Below are 8,542 nucleotides of genomic sequence, written 5' to 3'. Positions count from 1 at the left end.
CATACTATCAAAGTGTTTTGTAAAATACATCAATTTCATTCAAAATGTATTCCTTGGGCTACTTGCATCAGAATCAGCAGGGGAGGGAAGAAATGATAAAATACAAATTCCAGAGCTTCATCACAAAGCTGCAGAATCAGGATTTCTGGACCTCAGATCTAAGACTGTGTGTTTTAAACAGGAAACCCAGGACCTTCTGATATAGACTAAAGTCTGAGAACCACTGTACCAGGGTCTATTTAGATATGGTTTGGCCAGAACACAGTAAGCAACTAGTAACACTGACAGTGATGTCAAATGGTACTAGTATATGAATCCATATTCAGCTGGGTCCTGGAGCTGCTCTCATTACATTTGCTTCTGCTCTCAGGCTAACAAATAATCTTGTTTTGTAATTTTTGAAGTCAGGTGACAAGATATGCTGTTTCTGGGCACAGTAAACAAATTTTTAATTCTTAGGCTTTTGTCACGTAAATTTTTGATACTGGCTGTAGCTCTAGATTTTACCAGTAGGGAGCACAGTCAGTCTATTGATCTTAAGCTTTGTATAACTAAGAAGTTTGAGATGGTCTTTTCTCTCTTTCAGTATGGAAATCTTTTCCTTCTGATTGGTTAATTAGAGACAAGGGCCACTTCTGTGTGGTGTAGGAATGCGACCCTTATGGTGGAATTACTCATTTTTCAAAGATGACATAGAATGAAATCCATCTAAAACTTTTATGTCTGAAAAATATAGTCTCTTAGACATGCTACCCCATGAAATGAAATAGAGCCCTTCTTTCATGAGAGATGTGCATTCCAATTGAGCACTTTGGAATAGGGTGTGAAATGTAGAGAAATGTGTAAGAAAAATTATGAGATGTTGAATTACTCTATTTTTGAAAACATCGTGCTTTGGCATGTGGAATTAGACACCTGGAGGGAAATACTGGAATGCTTGATGAAACATAAATTTCAATTTTCTGCAGTTCGAGGTGTTTTTTCTCAGTTCCACAGACTGCTTAATTATATCATCTAAAAAGAAACTATATGGGTAAGGGTTTGGAGGCTTTGGGGAAAAGATAAAACACAGATCAGATTTACCTCTCCTTCCTCCAAATCCCCAAAGTTAAAATATCTGAGACCCTCAAATAAAAACCTTTCTCAGTGTTTTCTGTACAGCTTTTCATAAACTCAAAAAGAAGGATTAGTTCATTAATAAAATGTAGACAAGTTTTATACTAATGGAAATTGGACTGAAAATCAAGACAAGTAGAATTTCTGTGAAGCAGTCCCTTAGTACTTGAAGTGGGCTTCAGTCTTAAGATGCTTAAAGTAATACTGGGTCAAAACACTTGGGAATGTTGGTTAATATTTATTAAGTGCCCACAATGAATGTGCTGTGGAGAATCAGTTTGTGTTGGTTGGCCTGAAGACTGTGAACAAGTTTCAAACTAATAAATTTTTTTCTTTATTTTTCCTCTGGTGGCCTAAATAGTCATTGTATTTCTCTCAATATAAAGGTTTATGCTCTTGAGATTGGTCTATAAATTGGTTACCCCCTTTTATATCTCCAAAGCCATATTCATTGCAACGACTGATGGGATCCACTGATGATGCGAAAAACGAAGATTTAGAAAAATATGTGTGGATTATTGGCTACTTGAAAGTAAAGGGAAATTTCCCTGGGTGATAGTAAAATAGAACTTGTTTTTTCTGGCCTTAGATTCTCACATCTGCTCTATGTATGATGTGTCGTGAAATTTACTCTGCTCTGCTAGACATATTTTGATTCCCCATAATGTAGAACATGAACTTTCTCTAGTCAATTTAAGTCTGTCAAAACAAAACCTCTTTGATGAATAATATTCATTTTATAAAGGTCTTACTTTAAAAACTAATGAAGATTTTTGAAAAGGAAAACATGTCCTCATATTTGTCTTCAAAATAGTGTTCTATTTTGATTCAAGAGCAAGAGCTATAGTTATCTGGAAGTTTTTTTCCTCTCCTTTTTCCAAGCAGTTCTCAATCTCCTAAGTACTACTTTTCTCCTTTTTCTGGTAAAAATAAAACAAATAAAAATATCGCAGAAGATAATAAATGGAGTCATTTGCCTTGTGGTATATTATGTTTGAGTATAATCTACAGACTGTAGCAATTCAATACCATTGTATCAGCCTAGACATGTGGGGTCATTCTGCAGCAAAATTGTGAAGTAGCAAAATTGGTTTCCACTCTCTCCCTACCGCTCAGTCTAATGCCTTGACTTTACAGAGTACTCTAGAAGCTTTCCCTTAAAATATCCCTTATTTGCTTTCCAATTAGTGTTTTTGGTTCTCTCTACTTATGATCTCATTCTTCAGAGAAAAAGTTAATCTCATAGACTGGTTTGTGATCATCATATGAGGATGGGTCTTAATTTGTTAATGTTTTACCACTTTGCAAGTAATATATTTGCATTTAACAGAGATTTTGAGACACAGCAATTTAATACAAAAGGGATGGCTTTTTAATAGTAAGGATTCTAGATTCTGTGACAAATTACTAGATGTTGACAAGATTGCTAATTACCTCCTGCAGCATGTCTTCTTGCCCTCTTCCTCAGTGACAGAAGCTGGATTTCATTTGAGATGATAATGCACCCAGAACAAAGACTATTTTGAAATTATGTTTGGCCATGTGACTAAGTTCAGGCTTAAGACATGTAAGCAGAAGTCTCCCTAAAAAATAGGGGGGGTGTCCTTTTGTCTAATCCAGCTTCTTTCTGATGCCAATCTGGAATGTGGGCATGATAGTTACAATTAGATTATCCTAGGTCATGAGGTGACTTTGAGAATGAAAACCACATACTGAACGTGGTAGAAAAGAAAGATAGGTGCCTGAGTCAGCTGACTGTACCAGCTGGACTACCTACTTCTACCTTGCTTAAGTTATGTCATTTTGGGATTTTGCAGTTATATGCAGCTAAACTTGATCCTAATAGTAAGACAACTATCTTTGGGAAATCAGGGCCTTGCAGATCTCTCAGCATAATTGGTAGGCTAATTCTGAGAAAGTCACCACTGTTGGCTTTTGAAATAGAGAAGTTCTTAGTCTCTGAAAGCATATGGAGAATTTTTGCTTTCTTGAGTCCTTGTAAAAAAAAGTTCTATCTCATACTTAATTGTTTAGAGAGCATAGATCTTATCATGTCAAATATTTTATAAATGACTAGGCAACAAAGAGGATAACATATTTTCTATCTGCCATGCTAGTGTCTAGATATGCTGGGTTCTTTGTATCTTTTTTTTTTTTTCTTATTTTAAGTTGTTTATTGTAAGATAATTTACAAATATCTTGCTGTCTTCATTCAAACAGTGGAGCAACAACTTCTTCTGACAAAACAGCAGTAAGTTAAAAACAAATCAGCTGGCTGAATTTTCCTTCTTTACCTCTTATCTGAGGATGGAACTTGATTTTCATTAATCCAGAGCTGCAGCACCAGAGATAATTTCAATCAACTCTTTCGTGATGACAGCTTGGCGGGTGCGGTTGAATGTCAAAGTCAACTTATCAATCATATCAGAAGCGTTCTTGCTGGCGTTGTCCATGGCTGTCATCCTAGCACTCTGCTCACTGGTGGTAGACTCCTTCAAAGAGTAGTAGATTATGTTAGCCAGATTGTATTCTTGGTAATTTTGCAGCACATCAGAATCAATATCATCGTAGATACTCATACTCTCAGCACTTGCAATGGTATTCAGAGAGAAGATGGGTTTTTCTTCTGTCTTATAGGAGATGACAGACCTGAAACGATTAAAGATGATAGAGCCTTCATCAAACTCATATCCAGAATTTAGTAACTCAAGGGCAATGGCTGACGCATCTCCAAAAGTAGGGGGCTTTCTGCCCACTTCTTTGAACGCCACCAGAAACTGGTCAGAATGAGTCCTATAAAGTATGCCCCTGATTTTTTCACCAATTCCAACAATCATAACTTCTTTCCCGGCTGCTGTGAGCGAAGCCACCTCAGTTTTCATCTGCTTGGCAACTGAGGAATGGATGGCACCACAAAGCCCTCTATCTGAGGACACACCAATGATGAGGTGCTTCTTCTTATCTTCAGGCACCTTAATATCAGCTTTTTCGTAAAGAGCCAAAGATCCTGTTCCATACACTCGAGCTGGTTTCAGATCCCTCTCAGCTCGGGCATATTTTGCTGCTGCTACCATTTTCATAGACTTGGTAATTTTCTGGATGTTTTTGATGGACTTCAGTCGCCTGGTAATATCTTTCAAAGTTGCCATATTTCAAACTTGGACCCAACCGCGCTGAAGGTCGCTCCGGTTCTTTGTATCTTGTTGATCATATTAGAGTAATGGTTACCCTAGATTGACATTCCCTGGTAGGAAAAAACTCTCAAAGAGAGAAGTAGTTTGGAGGAACAGGAAATGTAAAAGGTCAACCACAAACCATTCTGATTTCAGCATGACATGATTTAGCATAACCAAAACATCAAAAGCTATTATTGGGAGCATGGGAGATTTACATCTCAGTGGTTCACCAGATACACATGGCTAGAACAACATTGCTGGGTAAGAGGCAACCCCCACCCCAAAGAATAGATTTCAGAGGATACAGTGAATTTGTGAGTTGATGTGCACAACAGGCCCATCTGCAATATAAATAAGCTCAAATCATCACTGTGTTCTATTTCTAGGTAGTCATACTGCTGCTTTTTTACTCTCTACTTCAGCAGCTCAACCGTGGCTAGGGCCTGTACCCTAAATCCCCTGCTCTTGGCAGGTCTCTTGCTCTTGGCTCACTGATGATTGATATGAGTGTGAGCCTGAACTGTGTTTTAGTAGCCAACATTGCTGTAAGTAAGACCAGCAGAAATACTGCTGTCAGTGGAAAATTCAGAATGGCAAATGATAGCATCAGCAGGGAGGGATAAATATAAACAATATATTAATATCGCTGTCAGACAGAGATCATCTCAGCACTGTGGAGTTGCTGGGGATTTTTGTTGTTTTTGTTGTTAGTTTGTTTGTTTTGGTTGAGGGATTTATTGTGGCTTGGTCTATTTTTCTTGGTTCAATCTGCCTCTCCCTTTCTGAGTCCTTTTAGCAAGGCCAATAGGCCTGAGTGTGAAGTTAAAAGAATGAAAGAAAAGATAGACAATGGAACCCAAATCTCAAAGCAGCAAGTAGACAAGTGACTATTCACTTACTGGGTTCGAAATGCCAGAACTGAATATGAATTTAAATACATTATCAATGCAGTCATTGGATAGGTAGCTTTCATGTGAATTGATTAAAGATACCCAAGGAGACTTATGAACAGGACTTTGCAATGCCAGGGACAATATTTTGTGTGTGTGTACATTCATACCTGGTTTTTAATATGGAGCCACTTTGTTTTTCTTGTTAGGGAACAGCATGCTGTCAGCAAAATTAAGCCCCAGGATGAAACTTCTTCAAAAAAGGAAAGCCAAAATGAAATCATTTTTAAGGGTATAAATAAAATAGATCCACGCATTTCCTGACAGCCTGAATGAGAAGGTCCATATTTATCTCAGTAAGCTTTCAGTGTTAGACTTTAGGAGCCAAAGTGACAGTTTTGGACTCAGCCAGACAGTGAGCCTTATATATAAAGACTCAAAATAGATTTCCTTTGCCCCTAGCCCTGCCAAAGAGCCATTTTAGGTGTGCAGGAAGGCGCTGAGCACACTAATATAGTGTCCTTATGCTGAGTAGGAGCAATGGATGGCTTTGCCTCACCTGACTTTTCTTGATTAGAATTTAGATCCCCCAAAGAATCTGAAAGGTCATATGATATTTCTTGTAATTTCATGGCAGATGTGCTTTTTTGACTTTTTTCTTTTTTATACATAGCATCATTGAAAATTGAGATGAAAATGCGAAAAGCCTGCATTTGTATAATGGAAATAGATAATTGAGCTGTGGGCAATCATTGATGCTTTTGATCATTCTGGAATTAGAGGAATTCCTCACACTTGTAGAAATTGACTGTGTCATAAGATAAGGAATACAAAAATGAATTTAAGTAAGATGAGAACTTTCATCCCAAATTTGAACAGAACTCAAGGTCAACTTCTATAATAATATTCTGAAGGTCTCTGTAGCTGTGCTCTTTTACAACTTCCGCTTTTTCTTCTACCTTCTTTCCCCTCTTATTTCTTATTGCCCTCATTTAAAGTCCCCCTGGATGCTTTAGATACTGTGTTAGTTTCTAGACAGAGCAAAATGGGAGAGGGGACGGGCCCTCTTGTTTTAGAACGTGTATATTAAAATCGTACTTAGAGGGTATGTGCAGTGAATGATATACAGTTGGCCCTCCCTATCCATGGGTTAAACATCTGGAGATCAAAAATATTTGGGGGGAAAAACAATAAAAAATAACAAGACAATCATTTATTGAAACCTTAAAATCTGTACCCCCATAATATGCCAAAATAAAAAAAAAGAAAGTAATAAGGAAAAAAATAGAACTTAAATATTGTAGAATGCAGTAAGAAAGAAAAAAAATAAAAAAAAATAAAAAAATAACAAGACAATAATAAAAAGTAATACAAATAAAAACAATGTAGCATAACTTTAAATAGCATTTACATTGTATTAGTTATTATAAGTAATCCAGTGATGAGTTAAAATATAGGAGGGGATGTGTGTAGGTTATATGCAAATACTATGTTATATAAGGGACTTGAGCATCCATCGATTATGGTATTCTGGGTGGAGGTGGGGTCCTGGAACCAATCCCCTGTGGATACCAAGGGACAACTGTATTAACTTATACAGGCATAGAATGAAGTAGAGGGGATTTAGATTTCATGTTTGGGGAAAAAGGAAAATGGGATTTTAAAAATTTCTTTAGGGCCGGGCGCGGTGGCTCATGCCTGTAATCCTAGCACTCTGGGAGGCTGAGGCGGGCGGATTGCTCGAGGTCAGGAGTTCAAAACCAGCCTGAGCAAGAGCAAGACCCCGTCTCTACTATAAATAGAAAGAAATTAATTGGCCAACTAATATATATAGAAAAAATTAGCCAGGCATGGTGGCGCATGCCTGTAGTCCCAGCTACTTGGGAGGCTGAGGCAGCAGGATTGCTTGAGCCCAGGAGTTTGAGGTTGCTGTGAGCTAGGCTGATGCCACGGCACTCACTCTAGCCTGGGCAACAAAGCGAGACTCTGTCTCAAAAAAAAAAAAAATTTCTTCAAATCAATGAGCGACAACTCCATAAAGGACATGTGATGACTAGACAAATAGAGCATGAAGCTAAGGTGCCTGAGGAAAGCAAAGGGGGTGTGTAGGGCGATGATGGGAGGAGAAAAGAGAGGGGAGGTGGTAGTTTAGGGTGGTTTGAGTAAAGATGTTTCAAATGAGAGTTAAGCCTGATCCTTTTTTTTTTTTTTTTTTTTTGAAACAGAGTCTCCTTTTGTTGCCCAGGCTAGAGTGAGTGCCATGGTGTCAGCCTAGCTCACAGCAACCTCAAACTCCTGGGCTCAAGCAATCCTGCTGCCTCAGCCTCCCGAGTAGCTGGGACTACAGGCATGCGCCACCATGCCCGGCTAATTTTTTCTATATATATTAGTTGGCCAATTAATTTCTTTCTATTTATAGTAGAGACGGGGTCTTGCTCTTGCTCAGGCTGGTTTCGAACTCCTGACCTCAAGCAATCCTCCCGCCTCGGCCTCCCAGAGTGCTAGGATTACAGGCATGAGCCACCGTGCCCGGCCAAGCCTGATCCTTAATGCAGTAAGTAGCTATTACTTAGGAAAAGACTCTTGGGAAAATAAATTCCATTAATAAAATCTACGAGTGAAAAATAAACTTTGTGTAAAACCACTTATGTTAGTTTCAGTCTACAACCTGGGAATTTCAGCAGGGAAGAGGTTGAAACAGATGAGCCAAGAAATAACCTGTGGCCTGGACCATAAGCATAACTGAGGGAAGGTTTAGGAGGAAAAGGTGGGAGTGTCCGGCAAGAGACTGTCATGGAGGGTAAGGATACATTAAAATGACTACAAGGTCTCTGGCTTGGAAGGTCAATTACTTTGGTGGTGCCCCCTTGTGTGGTGGGGAGGCTGGGTTTAGGGAAGGGTGATGGAAGAGAGGCAACTCTAGCTTCAGTGGGGTTGATGTGAGAGAAGTCTAAGGCATGATGTAAGGCAGGGGTCCTCAAACTTTTTAAGCAGGGGGCCAGCTCACTGTCCCTCAGACTGTTGGAGACTGCGCACTGTGGGCCCAGGACCAGTCGGCTGCTAAGCAGGACAGGCAGTGGTGGCAAAAAGACCTGGAGGGCCGGATAAATGTTCTAGGCGGCCCGCATGTGGCCCGTGGGCCGCAGTTTGAGGACGCCTGCTGTGAGGGATCTCTACATAGGACTCAAAAATCTGTGACAGGAGAGAAATATCATACTTTCTCTTTTCCAACCTGGCCTGGACCTAAATTGAAGCGACCGACTAGTGTGTTTGGATTTGTTTGTTTGCTGTCTTGTTTTTTTTTTTTTTTTTTTCCCTAAGCACATGATTATTTGAATGCTTCTTTAAGCATGCCTTTGT

The 8,542-nt window shown here is 39.1% G+C and overlaps 1 pseudogene; it reads right to left on the bottom strand.

Moving 5' to 3' along the window:
• Positions 1 to 3,250: 3,250 nt before the first annotated feature.
• LOC105873080 (ATP synthase F(1) complex subunit gamma, mitochondrial pseudogene) lies at positions 3,251 to 4,297 on the bottom strand (annotated as a pseudogene).
• Between the last annotated feature and the right edge of the window lie 4,245 nt (positions 4,298 to 8,542).

This window comes from Microcebus murinus, chromosome X, assembly GCF_040939455.1.
Source record: "Microcebus murinus isolate Inina chromosome X, M.murinus_Inina_mat1.0, whole genome shotgun sequence".
Lineage (NCBI taxonomy): Eukaryota > Metazoa > Chordata > Mammalia > Primates > Cheirogaleidae > Microcebus > Microcebus murinus.
Note: the sequence above shows the minus strand (reverse complement) of the source record. Positions and strands in the feature narration are given on the sequence as shown.